Genomic DNA, 26,352 nt, shown 5'->3' with positions numbered 1-26,352 from the left:
AATGCTAGAAAGAATAATGTAAAAGGGATCAATGTCAATATGTCTGTCTGTAGGCACAATAATGCTCTAAAAAAGGGATGGAAGTTTACCAAATTTGGCATGCAGAAAGATAATGTGCATATCTCGGAGAAGTTAGAATACCACAAACATCAGATCAGTATTTCAGAGAACCGAGCCTTCAAAAAACAAAATTTCCATTGCTTTCTATGGAACATTGTTAGAAGCTATTCAAACAGTAAGAATGCTGACCAGTGCTCTCTTCAAGGCCCTGCTCCTTCCTAACTCATCCTTCCAGTTCTTTACTACAGAGAAAGACAGAGACAGGAAAAATAACTGGCAAAAGATGTCACAAAAAGGCACTTCCAAAGTATACATACAGATAGCCCAACCTCGCACCACCCTCCCATTTACTCCTCTACAATCTCCACACACAAAACTCCCATACACCCCCCCTCACATCCTACCATCGTGCACATACAAACACCTCCCCCCTCCCCCAACACACATCTTACATACCCAAGAATATCCCACACCCACATATCTCCACACCCTCCACATTTACACCTCTCATACACCATGCACATAAACCCATATACACAAACACCCTCAAACATTACCCATTTGGGATTTCTATTCTACTGCTGTTGCTACCTTTCACCCACCTTTGTGAGACTTGGGGTGTTCTTACCCACTCTTCCTGCTGATTTACTCTTCTCAAAGTGCCTTGGGGTATGGCTGCTTCTGCTTGAGCTATTCATGCCACTTTTGGTGCCACTTTGGCATAATCTTGGTGTCTTGGAGTGCTTTTCCAACATCTGATGATGCCTATCCATATGTTTCATTAGAAAACCCCAATTTTAGAGCCCAAAATCTGATGCATTGCTTCACTCATTGACATTAATGACTCTGATGAAGCTGAAAGGGACAAGAAAAGAAATCAGGATGACAAACACTCAAGCAGAAGAAAGGATTGCCAAAGAGGTAAAGCAAGGCTATCGCAGGACCGCCCCCCACTTCGCCCCCCGCACCCGTTACCGCTGGATTCTCTAAGGTCTGCGACCTTAGAGGCCTTAATCACCTTACTCATCCCCTTTTCCAGATCATTTGTGAATATGTCAAACAGAAAAGGTGGTAGCCTCAGCAATAATCTAAGAACATATTTCTTTACAGAAAGGATAGTTGATGCATAGAACAGCTTCCCCATGGAGGTGGTGGAGACTAGAACAGATCTAAATTCAAGAAAGCAAGGGATAAATACATGGGATCTCTCAGGGAGTGGTAGGAACTGTTGTGCTGAATTCATTGTGGATGGGCAGGTTAGATAGGTTGTACGGTCTTTTCTCCTTCACGTTTCTATACTTCCATGTTTCAGAACTGATCTCTGGGGCACTGCACTAATAATCTTTCTCCATTTGGAAAACTAACCATTTAATTCTACTTTTGTTTCCTGTCTCTTTACCCATTACGAATCCACGGTAGGACACTGCCTCCTATCCCATGACATTTTAATTTCCTAAGGTGTTTCTCAGTTTGTTAAATGCCTTCTGATCATTCAGTTGTAATTGTGCTGGGATTTCACATAATTTTGTTATATTTCTAATACCATACTAATATGACCCCAATTGGGTTGTGACTTAAAAAAATGACAGTAAGAAAAGCCAACCTGCTTTAGTTTATGCCACTCCAGTCATACAAGGATAAAAACAGGATTGCAAATGATCTCATGAAGTTTAGTATAATCTATTACTGTAAACGGTTACCCTTAAAAGGAATATAGTCAGCCTATAGAGCCAATGTATAATTTCTTTTTAAGGATTTTTCCTTTTTTATGTCTTGCTCAAAAATAAAATGTATGTGCTTTAAATATCAAAGTTCAAAATTTGTACTTCAACCACATAATATCAAAGCAAGCTGACCCAGTACTTCAACCATCAAGGCTACTTGTTTAGGGAAGTATACTTTTGTATTTATAAACAGATGTTTAAAGCACACACAGCACTTTATTATTATTTTTTTTAGCAAGAAACCTTTAAAAGAATACAAAAATTGGCACTGTAGACTGATGATTATATTCTTTGTAATATTAATGGTTAATCTAAACTGTTTAAGGTAACTGGTTAGGACAAACTTTATGTGCTGTTTTGCATTACTGCTATATTCCTTATCTGTGATCCAGAGGACATGAAATAAGGCGGAGTTGCATTTTTAAAGTAGCATAATTTCCAAGGACCGGTAAATGCAATGGTACATAGATTGAAAATACGAACAGAAAAATAATGTTTTTTTGGTTTTGCATATGGTTAAATGATCTCATTTTCATTTTGTATTATACTAATTGTCTCTTGTCAAAGTTCATCCAAATCCATTCAGCCAGATGGTATCAGTTAGAGAAAGGATGGATAGCGTGAACAAACCTACCACATCTAAAAATGCTTTCATAATAAATTAAATGTTTCTAAAAAATGTTGTTTAATACGGAGGGACCAGAGGTGGATATATATTTTGAACACTGTGATACCCGAGGGTTTGAACAAAGAACTGGAATGGACTTACTTTATCTAATTTTGATTGGCTACAACCGGGCTGGCTCCCAATTGGCTGTATCCTGCAGAAAGCTGATTGGTTCCCAAATCAAGAAATTGGAAAATATAGAAAATTCTTTACGGAGTACAAATATAAGAGTGGTAAATTTTCCCATTATTTCCCAGATATCACCTATGGAACTATTAAAAAATTATTTGATTGAAAAGTTAAAGATTCTGCAGGAGGCACTCCCATTAATTACTAAAGCTTATTTTTTTGCCACAAAGGAAAGCCGGAAAAGACCAAGGAAAATTGGAAGAACAGTTGAATGTGACTGATTTATTGGAATTATCTCAAGAAGAAATAATCACAAATAGAGGAGTATTATTAGTGACTTTTGCCTTTATAGCTGAGAAGAATAATATATTTTGGATGTACTTTAGAAATAGTACAGAATTATTCTATGGCCAAAAAGTGTGGGTGTATCCTGATGTCACTAAGTCCACACAAGAAAGACAAAGGAAATTCCTAAGTTTGAGATCAGAGGCACTAGTGATATGTTCTAAATTCACAGTTCGTTATCCATGTAAATGATAAATAAAATATCAGGGTAATGATTACATCTTTTTAGAACCTTTGCAGTTAAAAATGTTTTTGGATGCTCATCCAAATGCAACCTGATCAGTACATAAGGCAACTGTGTATGCTATCTTAGTATTTACTTTTTACTTTATTTCCTTCTTTTTGCTCCATGTTAATATGGCTATTACTCCCCCTTGCATACCTTTATTAAAGGTGGTATAATATGGTACTAATAATAATCCTACAAGATTATATTGGAAGAAGTTAATTTCCTGTTATCTAGTTGATGTATCACCTTTTAATTTCCTCACATTGTTATATCATGTGTAAATTTTGAAATGCATAAAAATAAAAAAAAAGGAAAGCTGATTGGTTCACTTGTCTTTCACGCCTTTTACTCTGTTAAAACCCCCTGTGTCAGGCATTTAGATGCGCTCCCTGTAAAATTTTAAGAAGACATTCCTTAGGTATGTAAATCTTCTATATAAATAAAAATGTAAAATAGTTTGGATGTAATCGATAATCTCAGAAACTACTGCACCAATTGCTTTCAAATTTGGACACAACCTTGCTTTCACTTTCGGCAAGGTTCTTCTCTATCTAGATTACATAGATGTCACACGGTTACAGAGAAAAACATATTTTTACATGTGTGTGGGGAAAACAGCGACATCTGTTGTACAGACATGCAATACACGCTATCTACCTTGGGAAATGAAGCTGCTGTACTGCGCATGCGCGGGCGGGAGTGCATGTCGGGCACAGCGAGACCAACATGGCGCTGGGAGGAGCAGCAGTGATGCACGTTGGGCATAGCGGGACCAACATGGCGCTGGGAGGAGCAGCAGTGGTGGACCAGCGGCCATATCGGGCGTGGTGGTGTTGGCCGGCCGAACTTCGACACCTGGGAGGAGCTGCAGCGGCGATCTGGTACGGCTCACATACACGACAGGGAGGGATCCTCGCTGACCTCGAGTCTTAGGGAGCGGGCCGTGCAGAACCGTACAAGAGGGAGAGGGACGGGTGGGGATCAGCTGGGAGGGCATTGCGAGCGGGAGGGGATCTAAGTCAAGGAAGGAGATTCAGAGAGGATGTGCTGTCACTGACGAAAGGGTAGGGAGTAGGTGGGGAGAGGTGACAGTGATGGGAGGGAGAATGAAGGGGGTGGTGAGTGTCAGGGGAGAGACACAGAGGGAAGAGGTGAGTGTGAGGGGAGAGAGTTGGAGTGGGGACAGGGGATTGAAGGGGGGGGGGTTAGTGTGAGGGGAGACAGTTGGAATAGGGACAGGGGAGGAAAGGGGGGTGAGTGACCAAGGGGGAGGACGATGTGTGACTGAGGTATATGAGCAAGGGGAAGGGGGAGGGGGGAAATTATGACTCTGCCACTGCAACGCATGGCGGGCCACCACGACACAGAGGGGAGAGGTGAGTGTGAGGGGTGAGAGTTGGAGTGGGGACAGGTGAGTGAAGGGGGGGTTAGTGACCAAAGGAGGAGGGGTGAGTGTGAGGGGAGAGAGTTGGAGTGGGGACAGGGGAGGAAAGGGGGGGTGAGTGACCAAGGGGGAGGATGATGTGTGACTGAGGTATATGAGCAAGGGGGAGGGGGGAAAAGAACCTGACTCTGCCACTGCAACGCATGGCGGGCCACCTCTAGTATGTTATAATATATACTTCTATATGGTTGTAACTGTTATACTCGAATGTTGGTCGGTCATGGTTTATCCCTCTACATAGTCCTTTTTATATTTTATTTCAGAACTGTTGATTTACATCTACTGTCCCTCCTGACGCAGCCTCGGTGAAACACAGGACCGTGTCGGGGGAAGTATTGAATCATGCTGATTGAAAGCTGTAGAGCAGTGGAGTTGCCGATATATAACAATAAAGAATATTATTGAAAGCTTATGGACTATGCAAGATTTCTGCACTTATCGTGGTTGCAATTTGATCGTTGAGTGCAGTCTGACTCTGTTGTTGGCTTGGAATCTTCCTTTGTACATGAGCGCTGTGAATGGCGTCCATAGCCGATGATCAAACATTTAGTTATTCGGATGATGCCTTTAAAGCGGTTCTGACCGATACTCCTTTCTTCACAGATTCGGTCACGGGTGAATTTCAGTCCATCGCCTGGTTAGATGCCATCGACTTTGATAGAATATTGCACAGTGAGATGAATTCCTCGAGGTCTTAGAGAGCAGAAGGAACCACGTCTGCATGTAGAGAATGCTGACTTTGTAACTAGATGGAATCAGATTCTCAACAAATGTTTGTTTGACCTCATGTTACTGATTATTGAGACTACCAAACAATTGACGACTACCCTTAAAGGTGAGTTGGACGTACAGATTGAAGCCATTAAGAACAGCTTTCCAGTTGAACTCTTTGAACAACAAAGATTGGAACTTGAAGACAACTTGGACAATTTTAAACAGGACTTAAAATTGACAAAATACAAAAAATTTCAAAGAGACGAATTTGATTATAAAAAAGGTACTTATATCAATGGATGTCTTCAAATTGTACACAGAAGAGAACTGTAACTTTCGCACAGACCTCCTCAGATGAGCCTTCAGGGGAAGAGGTGCAGTCCACCACTTTACAGGTCTCCCATGGCGATCAGAGACCCACTTCAAATATGACTTCATCATCTTACTCATCTATTGCCACTTTTTTTTTTTATTTTCTCTTTATTAAATTTTCAAAACTTACAAAGTATCCACTTTGAAACAGAAATATGGTATTATTTTACATGGATAAGCAATTTTTTAAGAAGGAAAAAACAAAATTCACCAAAATAACCACATTTTCCAGTTATGTAATACCCGTTAGACCCCTAACTGGGGGAAAAGAGTAACTGCACAATTAGGAGATTACAGAGGGAACAACTTTAACTATTTTAACATATAGGTCTGACAAACCATTATTTTAATCAGAGTTACTAATTGCTTAGTTGTAACAAAGCTTTTTTCCCTTCTACAAAGCTCCTCAGGTGCTCTGGCTGATAGAATATGTAAGTGTCCTCTTTAGGTTTTATAGAACACTTGCATGGAAAGCGTAAATAAAAAGACGCACCCATTGCCAGTACTTCTTGCTTTTCATCAAGAAATGCCTTTCTCCTTTGTTGCGTGCTCTTTGTAACATCCGGATAAATTCTAACTGCTGCTCCCATGAAATTTTCTTTAGGCTTTTTAAAATAAGCCCGCATTATATCCCCTAGATCTTTTTCATTATAAAAGGAAATAAGAAGTGTTGTTCTCTCTGCTATTTCATATGCAGCTGATTCTAAAAATTCTGTCAGGTTTTCAAGAACATTAGGAGTTATTGATTTCTTCTGTTCTTTAAGTATCGGGAGAAAATATACTTTATCCAGAGGCGGAGTTTTTTCAGAGGGAATTTCAAGTACTTCCAAGAAGTACCTCTTTATAGTTATACACGGTAATTCTCCTATTACTCTGGGAAAGTTTAGAATCCTAAGATTTAGATGTCTCATTGCATTCTCCAAAAACTCAATTTTTCTATCTATAACTCCATAGTTCTGCATCATAGTTGACTGCACCAATTTAACTTGTTTAATTTCTTCTTCAATCTGTTGGAATTGCCCCACTGTATCCTGCTTAGATTTTTGAAAATTCTCATTTATCTGGCACATCTGAGAAGAGAGTACACTTATATTAGCAGAGCACTCTGATAGAGACTTAGCCAGGCTTGATGTTAAACCCCATAGGGATTCTAAAGTCACTACCTCCGGTCTCTGTATGTTAATTACTTCACCAGGTTTGATAGGGGTAATGGAATCTAGGATCTCACCACTTCCACTGGCTTGATCTTCTGCCAACCCCCACACAGAACCTCTGGCGGAATTTTCTCCGGATTTTCCGGGCGTCTGAATGGCGCTTTCCTCCGAGTCAGCCCCCTCTGCCAAGACATCATGAGGCACCACTTTGGAACTTCCTGTCAGGCGCGGAGTCGAAGTTTTCCATTCATCCGGGGGTAGCCTCTGATTTAGAGGGCTGAGGGAAACTTCCGATGTCGAGTCATGGTCTCCTTCCACCGGCCCGACAGCCGGACCACTCAAGCCCTTCTCCTTAGGTTTGATGGCGCATTGAGAGATGGTTTTCTGCTCGGGGGGTAACAAGGACGTCGAGGGGTAAGTCCTCTGTTTCCCTTTTCTTTTTGAAGGCATATTACTTTAGAAACTCTTAAAATAAAAGAAAAAATGCCAGAGCAGTCTCAATATGCAGCCGGTCAAGACGCCATCTTGACTCCGCCCTAGCCACTTCTTTTTTAGACTCGGGTCAGCTACAGCACAACAATCAGGGGACCCGGATCCGGGGTCACCCGTTGACATCTCAGCCACTCCGTGTAACACGTGTGACCCAACAACAGACAGATCCGTGGCAATAAATTTTAACATCATATTTAATTTATCCTCTCGTCCATTGTCTACAGATGAATTTAATGTACTGGGGAAGGGGCTGTCATTTGTTACAACAATTCAATTTAATGATTTTGATTTACAGATCCATCTTTATCAGTTTTTCAGATCTCTAAAACTCAAGCTTTTCTTTGCCGATGCTCCTAGGATCCAAGATGGGTCATTGGTTTATGTAAAGTCCAGGTAGATCCCTCTGGGTCTGATAGATCCTTGTTTAACAGTTTTTGAAAGATTGGTACAAGCTGATATTAAATCTTTATTATTAAAGAAGAATTATGTACATTACAATTTATCTAACAATGAAAATTTATCGATTAAGGCTTTGGCTTCAGACCCAAATATAATAGTTAAATCTGCAGATAATAGAGATGTGAATCGTGTGCCTGATCGTCTTAACGATCAGGTTCGGATGGTGGGAGGGAAAAATCGGATCGTTAGAGATTGTGAATTGGAATCGTTCCGATTCCAATTCACATTGTTAAATTTTTAGTGAGGCCTGAGCAGATAAACAAAACCCCACTGACCCCCCCCAAAAAAATGTTAAATTACCTGGTGGTCCAGTGGGGGGGGGGGGGGTCCCCTGGCGCGATCTCCCGCTCTCAGGCCATCGGCGCCATTTTGGCTACCACTGATAAAAAGGCGCCGATGGCCCGAAAAAAAAAACCCACCCCGACCCTTTTCAAATTACCCCTTTGCTTCTCCCACACTCCTGACCTCCCCCCAAAAACCTTTTAGATATACCTGGTGGTCTAGCGGGGGGTCCAGGAGCCATCCCTTCAATCGTGCTGGTGCCGGTGCTGGAGGTTTCAAAATGGCGCCGATCGCCTTTGCCCTTAACGTCACAGGGAGCGACCGTCGCTCCCTGTGACAAGGTAAGGGCAAAGGCGATCGGCACCATACTGGCAGTCTATCGCCTTTGCCCTTACCTTGTCACAGGGAGCGACGGTCGCTCCCTGTGACAAGTTAAGGGCAAAGGCGATCGGCGCCATTTTGAAACCTCCAACACCGGCACCGACACGATTGAAGGAATGGCTCCTGGACCCCCTGCTAGACCACCAGGTACATCTAAAAGGTTTTTGGGGGCGGTCGGGAGGGTGGGAGAAGCAAAGGGGTAATTTGAAAAGGGTCAGGGTGGGGTTTTTTTTTCGGGCCATCGGCGCCTTTTTATCAGTGATAGCCAAAATGGTGCCAATGGCCCGAGAGCGGGAGATCGCGCTGGGGGATCCCCCCCCCCCCCACTGGACCACCAGGTAATTTAACATTTTGGGGGGGTTCGGGAGGGTGGGGGAGTGTAAGGAATTTGTTTTAAAAGGTCGGGGTGGATTTAGAGGTTGTGTTGGTGTGCCGGTTTTCCCACCCTCCCCCAAATAATTCCCGTGCCCTATTTAACGATACAATATAAATGCTCCTGACGATAAATCGTGGGCATTTGTATTGTATCGTGTACTCTAACGGTTTAGAACGATTTTAAAATTATCGGACGGTAATTTTAATCGTTCAAAAACGATTCACATCCCTAGCAGATAAGGGTGGGGGGATTGTTGTGATGAATAAGTGTGATTATGTAGCTAAGGTTCGATGCCAGCTCAATGATCTGATTTTTTATCTGCCCTTGGAGAATGATCCTACTACTGATTTGAAAAATGAAATTTCCTTGTGTAATTGGATTACACAATGGGAGGCTAGTTTTCTGTCAATAGAACACCCGGTGATCCCTGTTTTTTATGTGTTACCAAACATTCACAAAACATTAAGGAACCCGCCTGGCCGCCGATAGTCTCAGGAATTGGCTCTGTTTTAGAACCCCTCTCTCAGTTTGTAGACATTTTTCTTAAACCTTTTATACCACTCATTAAATCCTATATCCGCGATTCTTCACATTTAATTACTATTTTGAACACACTAGAGATACCATCAACTTCATGTTTTCTTGTTACATTAGATATAATCTTGTTATATTCTAATATCCCACAGGAGGAGGCTTTAAGAATTATTGAATGTACACTTAATACACGATCAGAGTTTGAACGTGTACAACTACCTTTTTGATACAATTAGCGAGATTAGCTCTCACACAGAACTTTTTCCATTTTGATGAAGTATACTAAAAACAGGTGAAAGGTACGGCCATGGGTGCCACCATGGCCCTGAGCCTAGCTTGTTTGTATGTTGCGGAATTTGAGGAGTCATATGTTTACCCCGCTGAATGGTCAGGTTTCCTCCATCTGTGGCTAAGATTCATTGATGATATATTCATAATCTGGTTAGGTACAGATATGCAGTTTTACATATTTCTTGACTGGATAAACCAGTGTAACACCAACTTGCAGTTTAATTTTAATATTCACACATCCCAAGTTTCTTTTCTGGACCTTCTTATTTCTTTTGACAACACACAATTTTTAACTACTATCTTTAGGAAAGATACTGATCGAAATACACTACTTAACTATGACAGCTGTCATCCCAGGGCTCTCAAGAACAATATCCCCACGGGTCAATTTATGAGATTACGGCAGCTTTGCTCCTTTAAACCGGAGTTCCTTTCAAAAGCTAAGGAGATGATGTCTTGGTTTTTAGGGAGGGGATACCCGAGCAAGGTTCTGAGGAAAGCTTTTAAAAGAGCCCTCTATGTATTCTTTGAGACTGTAAATATCCAACTACATTGCAACAATTTTAAGCAAACTTGTATTTTAAAAAAATGACCATATATGAAAAGCAATGAAGAAGATCTTGATTGTCTGAATAAATTTGAGGCTCACATTTGCAGATTTGAGTTTTATTCTGAGCTTGTGACAAAGGACGATCACACATCCATAATTCCATTTCAGTATGAATCTGACCAATACTATGCCACACTGTTGCAGTTGGGTGCTGCAGTCAGGATAGTGGACCCTTGGGCCGGTCTACCCAGGGAGACAGGGTAGGCCGGGAGGCGGAGCCACAGGCTAGCGGTGTTCACCCGGGAACCAGAAACCCCCCAGGAGGAGCCCGTAGGGTCCTGGAACCTTGGGACTTAGGAGAAAAGCTCAGAGTCTATAAACAGAGAGAGCCTGGGCAGAGGGTGTAGCAATGAAAGTCCAAAGAGAACACAAAGTCTATAGGCCAGCAATGCGGGTTAAGGAGCAGCTGAAGGTGGGACAGCGGGCAGCAACAACACCTGTGGCAAGCTGGCCCGTGAGACAGGAGTTGAAGACAGGCTGCGAACTGGAGCAGGCTGTAGGCTGGACCGGAGTCTGGAGCTGGCTGTGAACCGGAGCAGGCAGATGACTGGAATGGAGTCTGCAGCTGGCTGTGAGCCGGATCAGGCTGAAGACTGGAACGGGGTCTGCAGCTGGCTGTGAGCCGGAGCAGGCTGAAGGCTGGAACGGGTCCTGCAGCTGGTTGTGAACCGGAGCAGGCTGAAGACTGGAACGGGACCTGCAGCTGGCTATGAACTGGAGCAGGCTGAAGTGGAGCCAGGGACGGACCAGGGTCTGAGGCAGGCAGCAAGCTGAAGCAAGGTCTGGAACGGTCCGAGGTCAGAGACAGGCGGCAAGCTGAAGCAGAGTCAGGAACGGTCCGAGGTCAGAGGCAGGCGGCAAGCTGAAGCAAAGTCAAGGCAATCCAAAGGTCAGGTCAGGAGCGAGGAACAGACAAAAGCGCAACTCAGAGCTACTAGGCAGTAGTGAACCTCGTTGCTAGGCAAGGAGAAGGCGTCCAGACGCCGGTTAAATCAGTCTTAGGGCGTGGCATCGTTAGCACAGGCAGGGCCAGACTTCCGGGAGCTGTGCGCACATAGTGTGCGTCCTCGGCAGCGGGGAGACGGGCAAGCAATGGCGGACGCCATGAGGAACCAGCGGAGCTGCAGGGATCCCGGGCGTGCGGAACGCGGCGTTTCCAGTAGCAGAGGTGAGCCCTGTTCAGAGTAAGAGAAGGGGAATCGGTGGAGACCGCAACACACACTTCCCACAAGAGAATTAGTTCATGATCCTGGCAGGTGTGATTAGAGCAAGTCAGCTTGCATATATCTGTTTTACAAACAACAACCTATCACTTGGACATGCTTATAATTGTTGGTCTAGAGAGTTCAAGTTTCATACCTGGAAATATGTATTTCGAGAGGAGACATCTGAACTATTAAGTAGGTAAAAGTGGAGAAGCTGAACCCTCTGGCTGCAACTCTCGTTTATTTTCTCAGCATCTCATTTGTGACTGAGCCAGTGAACAGCTAACGACTCTGCAACAGCTGCAGTCTTTACCAAAGCACTTAACTTTTCAAAGTAAAGTAATATTCTCAAATTAGAGCTTGTTCTCAGTATTTCAGCTTACAGCTGTCATAGCAACTGAAAAGAACTTATTTACTAATCACAAAGAGATGTCATAGTTCAAACTACATGTCTTGATATGCTTTAAAAAAAACTCTTGTGAGATTAGATGGGATCTTTGAGATGAACTTGGGAATAAAAGATGCATTACTTAACAGAAAAGCAATGTAAAACCCTCAATCAGTGTTCTATTAAGGAACCAGTTTACTAACTTATATTATCTTTAGCACCAATGATAAAGTACTTTATTGTGTTGCTAATGAGTGAGCTATACACTACTATGACTGCTAAACTGATTGAGTTTATCTACACTAAAATTGACAATGCTTGCCATAGTGTACAGCACCACTAACTTGTGGGCAGAAGGTACAAGAAGATCTGGATGGAGCATTAATTGGGAGAGAGGAATGGGGGAACTGGACGGGTATTTTTTTTAACCTTGGTATGATGAGAAATGGGAAGACAGGGTTCTTTGCGCCTCATCAGCCATGGTATGATTGTTCTCCATGCTAACCTACCCTGTTTGTTGCAGATCTTAACACTGTCTGTAATAAGATACAAATTTCTCTTAACCTCTCTGCCATATTGTTCTCAAAAGTATATCGGAAAAGATAGACAGATCGGCCCAAGATGGCGGCGTGAACGGCCGCAAGGAAAGCCGCTCTCTGGAATTACAATACCTTGGTTAAGATGCCTGAAAAAAGGAAAGGAAAGGAAAGGTGCGGGTTAACCCCCCTGAATCCGCTCTGCCTGATGGTCAGAAGTGGATAACCTCCTTTTCATCCCTGATGGTGGAAAAATCGTGAGATGTTTTCCCTGCATCAGTGGTTGGAGAGGGAGCTCCAGCACTGCATTGGGAAACCACCCTCAGTCCCCCAGATTGTCTACCTCCACCGTCGCCTGTGATGCAGGCAAACCTCCAGGAAGCAATGCAGAGTGATGACATCACCCACTCGACGGGAGGGGGATGCCGAGATGGAGAATCGGAGCTGCTACCGCGACTCTCCTCTAGCTTGCTGGGAACAGCAGCGATAAGGGTGATGGAAGAACCTGAGCCATTTTTGTCTCCAGTCGACCTGGTAGAGGAGGAAAGAAGGATCTTGAGGTGCAAGCTGTGGAAACTCCAGGGTTGTCGTTTGTCCGGGAAGGGGTTGAGTTTTCCAATTACCCCCTAAACTGGCTGTAGTAACTCTGGATACACTATGGGACCTTGTGGCTAGCCTTGGACTGTGAAAACAAAGACATGAAAGTTGAAACTGAGTTGCAATCCCTTAACCTCAACTTGGGTGGCCAAAGTAAAGACCATGGTAACAGAATGAATGAAATGGAGCAAAAAACAACACAAGCTCAAATGGTGAATGTTAAATTAGTAAAAGATTTTGGGATGCAGTCTAAAAGACTGGAATCATTTGAGAACTACACCAGACATCTTAACTTAATATTCCAAAATTTTCTATGTGCTTTGAGAGAAGATACCCAAAGCATATTAAAAAAGTTTTTTGTAGAGAATTTAAAATTTGAAGAATCTAAGATGCCTCTGATAATCAAGGCTTATTTCCTAACAAAATTCATGAGGAACATTGGAGGAAATCAATTGGAAGCTCTTGAAAATTTGAAAATTTGACACAGTTCTTAGAAAGTTCTACTGTAGAGATTTTGGGTAGAGGAACGTTACTTGTGTGCTTTGTGACAGAAAAAGATGTTAGTGATGTGATGAGAAGATATTTTCAAAATATTGCAGTTGCTTTCTTTGGTCACATTGTAAAGATTTTCCCAGATTTTGCCAGACCTACCCAATTAAAGAGAAGGGAGTTTATAAATTTAAGATCACAGGTACTGGCCTCAGGTTATACCTTCATATTAAGATACCCCTGCAGGTGTTTGGTATAAGGAAAGATGAAAGCTTTGTTTTCCCGGTGGTAGAACAGTTGAAATCCTTTTTAAATGCCAGGAATTTAAATATCATACCTGGGCAAGGTCATCCATGACAATCATGTAATGTCATTCCATCATAACCATGAAGCCAGTTACTCTTATGTTAGATTTTCTTATATTATAGAATCTCTCTTTATTTTTTGGGCCCTTTTATTTCATAATTAATTCCTTGCTGAAAAGTATGTAAATGTAATTTACCTTCATAATTGTTAAAATGTGAAACTAAATATTTTATCTTACTTGTCTTTTCTTTTCCTGATAAATTATGATGTATGAATACAGTGTGAAAATTAATAAAATATGAATTGAAAAAAAAATATCGGGGAAAAAAAAAGCCCTGCCTCAGGAGCAATCCCTGGGGCTCTCCATTCATCATCTTTCTTTATTCAAAGCTAACTCCATTTATTACCATGCTCTGCTGCCTATCCCTCAACCAGTTTCTAATCCAGTCTACCACTCACACCTCTAGACTGCTCAATTTATTTATGAGTCTTCTGTTCAAGACAGCATTAAAAGCTTTGCTGAAATTCAAGTATATTCTGCAGCCACCTCTCCTCTTTAACCTGCCTTGCTTTCTATTTGTTGTCCCTCTAGTCCTTTGCGGCCGCCCCCCCCCCCCCCCCCCCCAAACTGTACCCGCTAGAGAACGGCTGCTTTTCTCCTCTATTACTTGACCCTTTTCCTATCAATAGTTTTAAATCTTGAAGTCACCACTGACCTTTAAATTCATGTGGCAATATTTCTTTGATGGCCATGTTATGCACCATCACCCTGAAACTGGCTAGGGTGCCTATTACTTAAAAGATCAAATCAGGCAGTGTGATTATGTATGACTGATTTGATGAGGAGATACTCTGACTTGCCTCTTCTGAGGACAATTTTCAAACCTGCTCACCTATATAAAAAAACAAAACTGCAGAAAATAGTGCCCCCCCCCCCACACACACACACACACAGACGATATATTCTGTATGCTGTTCACAATGCTGGTACTTTTACACATGGTAAATAGGGACAAGAGTTAGGTCAGGGGAGGGACCTAAGAACATGTAAGATTTTTATTTTGATAGCCCTACACAATTTTTCTGCATCTATACTAGTACCTTACTCAAAACAAGTTCAAATATATGCAGGTAGTAAGTGCCCACCTGTTCCACTGACCCAATTTTCAAAAGGAAACCCTGTGGTCGCCATTTTAAAAATTGCCTTGACTATATAGAAAATACCTATCTATCTTATGAATATCTTAAATCTACATTTGTTTCATTTGAGGCAACTGAAACATAGTACCCTGGAATTATAACATATTTAATAATTCCATACTTTTGAAAATCCTGAATACATTGAAACTGACAAAATGTTATTTTTAAATAGCATCTGTGAACATCAGTGGCTAAGATACAGTTTGTCCACTATCATTGCTTTATTGCATTCTTGTCTGCCTAAAGTATCATAACTTAATGATGTGTTCTGCTTTACTAGGATACTTAATTGGTATGCAACAAGGATAATTTATTACTTAACCAAGTGATAATTACAGAAGCTGAGCCTTTCTGATGTATGAATTAATTATTTATTTTCCTCGACAAAATTTATGTTGTATATATATAAAACTAAGAAGGGATGTGCATTGGGTAATCTGATTCTGAACTGAAAAAATCTGTTGTTTCATTCCAAATAAAACAAATAGATAAGGTGCCCAAAAATAACAAAACATTGCATTTCCATTTGTTTAAGGATAGATAAAAGACTATGGAGCAAACTGAAGCTACACAGAGTGGAGCTGGCACAGGAAGAGACAAAGAAGGAGCAGAATCAAATAGCCAATCAAGGAGAATCACCTTTTCAACCAACCAATCCCTGTTAGTAGTTGCATGGATTGACAATTACTTCCTTATCCTTACTATTTTAGCCTTTAACTGTAAGTAACTGAGTCACTCACCATTTTGAAACATTTCACTCTTAGATTTCAGAGAAAGAGAGGAATTCCATTCTGTTCTTTGTGATTTTCAGAGTAACAGTAAAATTATAAAAAAGAAAAAAAAATATTTACATAGGAAGAGGAAGTTTGACTACAAGGCTTAGACTCCTGTTGTCTTTTATCAGTGTATGATAGAAGATACTAATCTCTAGGGGTGTGCATTCGGATTGACCGCATTAGTAAAACGCAACTCATATTTTTTTTTTACTTAAAAAATTGATTCGACATAAACGATCGGATTTCCCACATATCGAACATAGATATGTTCGATATGTGGGAAATCGCGATTGTTGAGCCAAAATAAAAATATAAACCCCCTCACCCTCCTTAATCCCCCCCCCCCCGACTTACCACAACTCCCTGGTGATGGAGCGAGGAGTGAGGACGCCATTTCTGCAATCCTTGGCGAGAAGCATGTGACGTCGGCGGCACGTCGAGTGACGCCGGCGTCACGTGATTCCCGGCTCGTTCGCGCCGGACGGCTCGTTCGGCCCAAAAAGAACTTTTGGCCAGCTTGGGGGGGCCTCCTGACCCCCTCAAGCTGGCCAAAAGTTCTTTTTGGGCCGAACGAGCCGTCCGGCGCGAACGAGCCGGGAATCACGTGGCGCCGCGTCACTCAGACGCGACGTCACGTGATTCCCGGCAAGTTCGCGCCGGACGGCTCGTTCGGCGCGAACAAGCCGGGAATCACGTGACGCCGACGTCACGTGATTCCCGGCAAGTTCGCGCCGGACGGCTCGTTCGGCCCAAAAAGAACTTTTGGCCAGCTTGAGGGGGTCAGGAGGCCCCCCCAAGCTGGCCAAAAGTTCTTTTTGGGCCGAACGAGCCGTCCGGCGCGAACTTGCCGGGAATCACGTGACGTCGCGTCTGAGTGACGCGGCGCCACGTGATTCCCGGCTCGTTCGCGCCGGACGGCTCGTTCGGCCCAAAAAGAACTTTTGGCCAGCTTGGGGGGGTCAGGAGGCCCCCCCAAGCTGGCCAAAAGTTCTTTTTGGGCCGAACGAGCCGTCAGGCGCGAACGAGCCGGGAATCACGTGACGCCGCGTCACTCGACGTGCCGCCGACGTCACATGCTTCTCGCCAAGGATTGCAGAAATGACGTCCTCACTCCTCGCTCGATCACCAGGGAGTTGTGGTAAGTCTGGGGGGGGGATTAAGGAGGGTGAGGGGGTTTAATTTTTTTTTTGCACATATGTACATATACCCAACTCATTGGATTTTTTTTATGTCCATATTGGCCGCAAGTGGGACCCCCTTTCGGACATAAAAAATATGAACATAAAATTTTGCTCTGCACATCCCTACTAATCTCTCTCCCTCTCTCTCTCCATCTCTGTTATGGTTACAATATCAAAATGAGATTAGTGTTTCACTGTATCCAGCAGCTAGAAGAGAGCTCTATGTTTTGACACTCTTACTAGATGCAGGTAAACAACAGCATTGTGGTCTTTCATTTTTGAAACATTTGTGTGTGTGGCCTTCACTTTGGGGAAGCACACAATACAGCATTTATTTCACAAGATAAGTGACTTTTGGTGTGTGTGTGTGTGTGTGTGTGTGTGTGCGCGCGCACTGCTTGGATGCTTTATAACACTAATGAGCCCAGCCACTGACACTAATCATCTGTAGAATATTGCATCATGCTATTACCAATATCTATCACAAAAAAGACTAGATTTGGCAAGATTAAAAGAGGAAGGAGAAAGCCTGCTCCTGTAATGGGAAATAGTGCCAGCGCGAGCAGCACAGATAATACTAGTGATTATAACATAACTACCCGAACCAAGATAAAGAGAGCTTATTTTAGTACAGAGGAAGTAGTTATAGAGGCAGGGCCAGATAGAAAGCTGTTAAAGCTATTTCTTGCTCCCATCTTTTCCACCTCTGTGGTGCATCAGGGGCAGAAGGAGGCATAGTCACTGAGTTGGATCAGCAGTGTTGGAGTCAGTGTCATTAAAAGTGGAGAAGCCAAAACCAGCAGAGCACCACTGCTCTCCTCTTTTTTTCTCCTGAGGACTGTCTGCAGAAGGTCTTTAAAGAAAGCAGTGATTCAATTGAATCATGTCTGGGATTTTTAAAGTCAGAAGATATTGAAGATCTAGTAGCGGAAGAGGATGTGAGGATGCTCATTGCTAGTGTGCTATCCAGCAAGCAACTGCAGGAGGCAGCACATGATTCTGTCAAGTTAAGATCATCCCCTGCTTACCAAGTAGTAGAGAGAATAGCAGAGGTCTGTGGCCTTTTCCTTCCCAGTCTGCACTCAGCTGAGGCCCCAGCAGCAGCACCTAAGGGATTCAGAAAGAGGGAGGTGATCCCACAAGATATCAGAAATGTGGAGACACAGAGTTAGGGGGCGGGGGGGGGGGGGGGACGGGACCGGGGACTGGCATTTTGTGTAATACATTCACTGTCATAAGGCCATAAATAGAAAAAAAGAATGGGCAGCTTTCAAACAGTGGCATGCAGAATATTTTACAAAATGAACACCTGTTAGCGATGGCCTCAGGGGAGGCCATCTGTAGTAGACTGAGGACACTGTCTTCCATTCAAAGCAGCAGCAGCAGGAAAATCAGAGAAACTAGCCCCTTCCCCTATTGAAATGACAAGTAATCAGCACACATCCTCACATCAGTAGCAAGTCACCATGGAGTAGATGAGGTATGTTACCACATCACTTTCCCATAGTAAGAATCAAGCTGCTTCAAAGTGGTGGCATGGTGCATTGGAGAAATGATTGCCCTGAATGATCAGCCCCTGCAGATGTTGAAGAACATGGAATTTAAGCAGCTGTTGTACCTTTTAACCCCCAATTACAAAGTTTTCTCCAAGACCACATTCAGTAGGTATGTTATTTCCATCATTTATTTAAAATAAAATTTTATCCTGCGCTATCTCAATTTCTGGGCAGGTAACAATCCCACATCCAAATCAAACAATGCAACAAACATAAAATCAAAGCTTGCAAAACTAAAATAACAAACATAAAAATATAAAAAAATATAAAATCAATACTAGTTAATTAATGAAACTAAAACCTACATAAAAAAATAAAAACTCTCACTCATAAAAATGTCACATTCAATAACATAATCAGTTACCATAACAACCTGGTAGTAGATGCCAATTGAGTGTTGCCCAGTAAGAAGAATTTGGTGGTCTAGAGTATCAAAAGCAGCAGAGATATTTAATAGAACTAGAATGTACTCAATATTAGTGTCAAAGCCTCGGAGTAGACTATCAAAAGAGGGTAGCAAAAGAGTTTCTGTGCTGTGGCCTTTTCAAAATCCATGTTGGTTTGGATGGAGGATTGCATTATCTGAAAGGAAGTCTGTGAGCTGATGTAAGACCACAGACTCAATCAGTTTAGCAAGGGAAGTAAGTGAAGTGATAGGGCATAAATTATTAAAGTCGGAAAGGTCTTTGGCTTTGTGTTTTTAAATTTGTAAAATGGCGGTTTGCTAGAGGGTATTCAGGAATATACCCGATTGAAGGGCTTGATTTATGATTTGGCAAAGTGAGGGGCTGGCAAGGTCGCCTAATGCTTTTAAGCAGTGAATTGCACAAGGATTATACAGAGAGAAGGCACATTTCATTTTTTTGAAGAATAAGAACAGTAGATGAGTTGACTGGTGTAAAAGAAACCCAAACATCTTCTAGAGGTGATGAGTTTTGGGACTGGGAAGATGTGAAGGCAGCTATGTTTTCATGAATATTATCACATCAAGCATGCACAGTACTTGCCAGGTTCTTGTAGCCTGGTTTGGCCTCTGTTGGAAACAGGATGCTGGACTTGATGGACCCTTGGTCTGATCCAGTATGGCAATTTCTTATGTTCAGTAACTTCCCTGTATTATGTTTAGAAACAGAATAGCCTGTCTTATCAGACAAAGCTATAAATTAGTTTTGGTTTGATACGTATTCCTTAGCCTGCAAGTAACAAGGTACTTAGTTTCAACATAGTAATCTTGTCCTTTCACTCTGCCTGTCTCCTGGTTTGGTGCCTTCCTATATTGTTCTGACACTTTTACTATGTGGCCTGCTCCTGCTGCTGTTGTGGTGCCTTAGGATTCATGCCACAGTTGATAGTGCTCCTTGTCCCCTCATGATGCCTTAGGTTGTACATGCCACTGCTGTTGGTATCATTTGCCCCTTTTTTAGTACCTTGAGGTGTTTGTGGCACTGTTGATGGTGCCTCTTACCCCTTTCATGGTGCTTTGGGGTGTTGATGCCATTGTCCGTGATTTCTTTTTCCTCTCACAGTGCCTTGTGCTATTCATGCCACTCTTTGTACCACCTTGTCCCACTTTTAAGGACTTGGATTACTGTTCCTTTGCTGCTGAAACCTACCTGTAGGTTTCATTCAAATTGGATAGAAAACCCTAGTGATAAAGTCCAAAGGAGGTGAAAATGCCTCTGCACAGATCATTGATGAGGTCTGGAGGCGGTATCTCAAAAAAGAAAGAGATTGCTTAGAAGCAGTCTGGAGGAAGGCATCAAAAACATATGAAATGAGACTTATCAACCTATATATGCAACCTTAGAAAAGAGGAGAAACAGGTACAGAGCTTTGAATACCTGAAAGGTCAAACTTTTCCAACCGGAAGGAAGCTGTAGGACTAGGAGTCATGATATGAAGGTCTGAGGAGTAGACTAAAGAACAATGTGAGAAAGTACTTTTTCACAGAAAGCCTGGTGGATGCCTGGCATGCCTCCTGGAAGATGTGGTAACGATAGGAATGGTAGCAAAAGATCCATGAAATGAGGAGGAAATGAAGAACACAGATAATTATGGTATAACATTTCTGCACAGAGGTAACATGCACAGAAAGGCAATTACAACCCAAAACAGAAGGCATGGGGTAACTTACAGCGAGAAGCAGTTACTACCCTAAACATCTTGCTGGGCAGACTGGCTGGGCATTTCTTGTCTTTATCTGATGGCCTTTACGATGTTACTATGTAAAATGCCATGCCTCCGGACCTCAGGCAGAAAACTTGTCTACTAACTTTTATAAAGAAACTAAAGACATGGCTGTTCTGCAGAGCCTTCCCCACTACTAGCCCAACAGCCTGACATAGAATTGTTCCATCACTTATGCAAATAAACAAACACTAAATCACACCTACAAGTTATCATGAGGTCAGCTCCTCGCCTCCCTCCCATGTATATAGTACTTTAACTTCGTTCTCCCCTTCTTTATTTCCTACTCCCAGTTAAGGCTCCCTTGTTATAATGTAACTTTATGCTCCTTTAAATTGTCTCTTGTTGATTGGTTGGTTATAGTTACTGCTTAGTTCGATGTAAACCGAGCTGATTAGATTTGTATCAAGAAAGTTGGTATATAAAAGCCTTTAATAAATAAAATAATATTATGCATTACTTCCCCATTGGTTTTAATGGATTCATATACTTTTATGTACATGGGGAGAGGCATTCCAGAGGGTAGAGATTGGATGCAATAGGGATTTTGAACATGCTTTATTTTAAAAAGAATGCACATAAATTCTCCCTGCAAAACTTTACATGCCAATTAGAAGATATAATTACACATAGTTTCACCAGGATACTTTTCAAAGCAAATGTACATCCTTTGAAAATAGGTATACATTGGGTGCATAACAACTTGCAAAATCTTGGGACCTGTTATAAAATTGCCCTCTCTATACATATTATATGCAGTATGTATTATTTAATAATAGTTTTAGCTGTCAAGCTACAGGTAGCATTGTCACATAGCATTCCTTGCTTTCATTTCCAGTCAATGCTCAAGCATTATTGATGTGATAATGTTAGACAGAATAATAAACACAGGTCTTTCAGAAATAAAGAAGGGTGATGTATACAGAATGGGACACATTCTAATAACCTGAAAATAAATGTTATATTTCTAAAGTTTATTTTAACTTTTTAAAATCTAAAATAGCTCTCCAGACAGGAAAAGAATTGTCAATCTCCTGCTCAGCAGTTGAATATGTTTTACCGTAGAACCAGCAATTACATCTTAGTCTCTTAAGTTAAGAAAAAAAACACCCTGCAGTTTTAAGAATATTCAAGAAATAAGTAATGAGTAATGTGCAAGTAATATCAGTGGCAATAGAGTGTTTAGTTAATTGAATTATCCCCAATACATTAAGCTGTAAAGGTAGGACTGGCATATATGAAAATGTTGATATATGTATAGTTACAGGGGAAAAAAGCAGCTATATTTTATTGCTTGCATGTGTTTCAGCTTTTGATGGATCTAAATTTAGGAGGAGGGTTAATGAGAAGGTCTCTCTACCTGCTGCTGATTTTCACAGCTGTTGTTTTCTTTCAACCTACTCATGTTCTCTCTGGCACTGTAGCTCTTTCCAATTCTTAACTGATAATTCCAACATTTGTTTGTTCCAAGTACACTATCAGTATTCTGGACACAAGGGTTGGACAATTTAAATGTCCATGGTCTCAATTCATCCCATAACTGGGGACTTGAAAACATTTTCAGAGGAAAAAATATTCAAAGACTTTGGCAAATATAATTAAATCTGGTGTTTAACAAATCTGAGCAAAATTCTATAAATTACTTTGTGCAACTTTTTAGATCTGCCCCCCTCTGGAATATCACAATATATTATTGGTTTCCTGTTCTTACCTGTGAGCCTTATTATGCTTCATGAGATGTTAAGAATTTACTTTGTGATGTGGTCAACAACTGGATTAGGGAAGAAGAAACACAAAAAGTATGCTTGGACCCTGATGTCCAATATAAAATTGCTGGCTCATACTTCAATTACCATACAGCCTTATTTGCATATCTTCAAAAGTACTTATGCACCCACAACTTGAGTCAATGGGCAATAAAGAAAAATCACAAGGAAAGTAGAAATCTGAATTGTATGGTATTTAAATACTTTCAACTTATAGAGAATGTTCTGTTAGTATAGTTTGGCAAGGCTCATTTATATATAGCCAGCCATGAAAAATAAGGAAATATTGTTTCAGCCACATTGGACAATCTGCCTTTCCCTTAGCTCCTTATGAACAACACTGCATAACAAAGATGCCTATTTCCTTTACAAACACATTTTGAAATTTCAAATCCTACTCCCTGCCTGTTATGATAACATTCCCTGTCATCTCAGAGAAATTATTCAAAAGGGGAGGATGATTGAACAGGGGGAAAAAAAAGTGACGTCACAATCATAGTCGGAGTCTCGATACATTCAAGAAATTCACCGGTATTTCTTCTCTCTCATTCATAGGTCAAAAATGGTAATTATACTAATGAAAGATAAATTTATAATTTAGGAAATTAGTTAAGGCTGAGCTGTTTAGAAAAGCATATTGGGTTGTTAGAAACTGCAGGAAATTTGATGTAATAAGTTTTAATATCTTGTTTCAATTCTATGTTTTTATATTTTGTATTGTTTTTATGTATGTTATTTTGTAATCTGCACTGAACAGGATGGATTTTGTGGAATAGAAGCTGTATTAATACATAAAGAAGGGCCGATGCAATAAAAGTGCGTCGAAAGCAGGGTGCTCAGTGTTGAGTGCCCGCTTTTCTAAAGCGCGCCCAGGCACCTTTCTTGGATGCATGATGCAATATTTAAATGAGCGACTGTGCTACCAAGGAGGCACTAGGGTTGATTGTGCACTCCTAGCACCTCCTTGGCAGAGGGTGCTCAGGAGAGGTCGGCTGTCCGCGGATTAGGAAAGTGGATACTCAATTTTACGAGCGTCCATTTTCCTACCCGGTGCACAGCCATGGATGAGGAAAATGGATGGTCATTAACTGAGCATCCATTTCCCTAATTGACTACTGGCACTTTTCATGTATTTATTTATTTATTTTTAGACTTTTGGTTCCTCTGACTTAATATTGCCATGATATGAGCACTATTAGTTTCACGGCGCGTTGGATGCACATTGTGGATGCGCTAATTCTCTTATAAGGGGCTGTGGGTGCGCGTCCAAAATGCACATCCAACTGTGGGTTAAACAGTGCACTTAGCTGAGCGCACTTTGGGGCGGATTTTAAAAGGCCCGCGCACGTAAATCCTTCCGGATTTATGCGCGCAGGGCCCTTGCGCGCCTATTTTGCATAGGCTGCCGGCGCGCGTAAGTCCTGGGGCTTTCGAAAAGGGGCGGGAGGGGACATGTCTGGGGGTGTTCCCGAAACGACGCGGCGTTTCGGGCCCGGGCCCGGGGGCGTGGCGCCGGCCCGGGGGCGTGGTCGAGGCCTCAGGACCAGCCCCCGGGACCGGAGGATGGAGCGGGGCTGCCGGCCGAAGCGACAAAGGTAGGGGGGGGGGTTTAGATAGGGCCAGGGGGGTGGGTTAGGTAGGGGAAGGTGGGGGGAGGGCGAAGGAAAGTTCCCTCCGAGGCTGCTTCGAAATCGGAGCAGCCTCGGAGGGAACAGGCAGCTCGCGCTGGGCTCGGTGCGCGCAGGTTGCACAAATGTGCACCCCCTTGCGCGCGCCAACCCCGGATTTTATAGGATACGCACGTATCTTATAAAATCCAGCGTACTTTTGTTCGCGCCTGGTGCGCGAACAAAAGTACGCGATCGCGCAAGTATTTAAAATCTACCCCTTTTTTTTTGCATCGGCCCCTAAATAAATAAGAAAAGTAGAAGAGATCTGTTTCGTGAAAATATTCAAAGCAATCCTAGAAAAATCAAGCATTGTATAATAGAGTGTGAAATCTAAATCGCTAAATCAAAAAACAAAAACTCAAAAAACACAGATAGTATCAGAAAAATAAATCTAGGATGTCACACAACCTGCAATGCTCATTAAGGGCATGATTTTCAAAAGCATTTATAAGCATAAAACTGGATTTTACACATGTAAATGTACTTTACATATGTAAGTGAGCTTTTGAAAATTGATACAATATATGCCATTGAATTGTTCAGAGGTTAAACACATGTAAGTGCACTGTATGGGGCATACGTGTGTAACACGAGAAAATCTGCCCCTGCGCGTGCCAAGCCTATTTTGCATAGGCTCGGTGGTGCATGCAAGCCTCGGGACGTGAGTATGTCCCGGGGCTTGCAAAAAGTGGTGTTCTGGGGGCGGGGCTGTGGGAGGGGCACTGGCCCGGGGACCTGCTGGGGCAGGACCGAGGCCTCCGGCACAGCATCTGTGCCGAGGGATGGTGCGCTGGCAGCCGGCCGGCGTGCGCAAGTTACGCCTGCCCAGAGGCAGGCTTAACTTTCGAGATAAAGGTCAGGAGGGGGTTTTAGTTAGGGCTGGGGGACGGGTTAGATAGGGAAACGGAGGGGAAGGTGGGGGGGGGGGGGGGCGGAAGGAAAGTTCCTTCTGAGGCCGCTCCAATTTCGGAGGGAACGGGAAAAGACATCGGGGCTCCCCTAAGGCTCGGCGTGCGTGTTGCATGAACAAATCTACGCCCTCGCTCTGTTTTTAAAATCTGGCCCTATACGCATAAATGGCTTTTGAAAATTACTCCAATAGTATATTAAATTTACATGTGTAACTCCTTTGAAAATTCACTATACTGTTCACACATGGGGGGTAATTTAAAAAAGGATTTACACAAAAAAAGTCATTTTAAAATGTTGCGACCGTCGGTCTTCGATGGCTTCGCCTCGCCTACCTCTCACTACTTGCGGCTCCTCCCGCTCACCTCAGACTACTGGCTGCCACGGCGTCTGTTTGCTGTCCTCTCCGGCGTCCCCGGACCAGCTTTGGTGCTGCCTCCCGCCATGCTCCTCCAAGGTACCTTAGGGCGCGCGCACGCACGCCGCCCTCATCTTTATTTGCACGTTGGCACGAACCTCAGGGGCGTACCCCTGATATGACATCACGCTGCCCGGATATTTAAGCTTACAGTATTTGCTAGCTCAACGAGTTAGCAACAGAACTATACGGATGGGATTTGCTCTCCATACCGAAGCTGCTCTGCCACTCCAGCGCTATCTGGAACTCTTACACCCTTCGGGGTTGCTAACAGGTTACCTGCTCGTCGGGGGCCTCTTCTGCTTCTTTCAGGTGCTATCAGGAAACCGGTACTCGCTCCTCGAGGGCCCATGTTCCCTGAGTCGCTGCCTGCATCTTCAAACCTTTCTACTTGGAAGACTTCACTAGCAGTTTCCATCTGTGAGTACAACTAACATCTATTCCACAGTACTGCTTCACTGGAACCAGGTACTCGCTCCTCGAGGGCCTGCCCTCTGTTCCGGTGCCAGATCTCTCATCTAGTGGAATCTCTGTTACTGCTATGTGAGTACATTACAACTGAGTCTCTCTGCTCTATGGGATCAGGTACTCGCTCCTCGAGGGTCTGCTCTCCCTGTCTCGGAGCTCTCCTAATTCTACCTGGGACTCTGAATGCTTCTCATTGCATACTCATAACTCTCAGTCTCTTTCCACTACAGCACAGCCTAGCAGAGAATTCGCTGTTCCAGCGTTCTATGGGAGACCTGCCCAGCCAGGTTCAACATCCACTACTCAATACTGCCACCTCTGGTGGTTTCCAAAACTGTTTAATAAAAGATTCAAATCTGTGTTTGTGTGTCCAGAGTCTAGCCTGATACTGTGGTCCCTCACGGGACTGCCCCCCCAGTGGGAGTGGTCAGCTGCCA

The 26,352-nt window shown here is 42.8% G+C and overlaps 1 long non-coding RNA gene across 1 annotated transcript in view; it reads left to right on the top strand.

Annotated features, from left to right (window-relative positions):
- Window positions 1-26,352, top strand: part of LOC115095812 — a 389,662-nt gene that overhangs the window by 335,784 nt on the left and 27,526 nt on the right. Inside the window, exon 3 of the long non-coding RNA XR_003857883.1 lies at window positions 15,520-15,703. This is a non-coding gene — a long non-coding RNA (uncharacterized LOC115095812). The remainder of the gene's footprint in view (window positions 1-15,519; window positions 15,704-26,352) is intronic.

Source organism: Rhinatrema bivittatum, chromosome 7, assembly GCF_901001135.1.
Source record: "Rhinatrema bivittatum chromosome 7, aRhiBiv1.1, whole genome shotgun sequence".
Classification (NCBI taxonomy): Eukaryota; Metazoa; Chordata; class Amphibia; order Gymnophiona; family Rhinatrematidae; genus Rhinatrema; species Rhinatrema bivittatum.
Note: the sequence above shows the minus strand (reverse complement) of the source record. Positions and strands in the feature narration are given on the sequence as shown.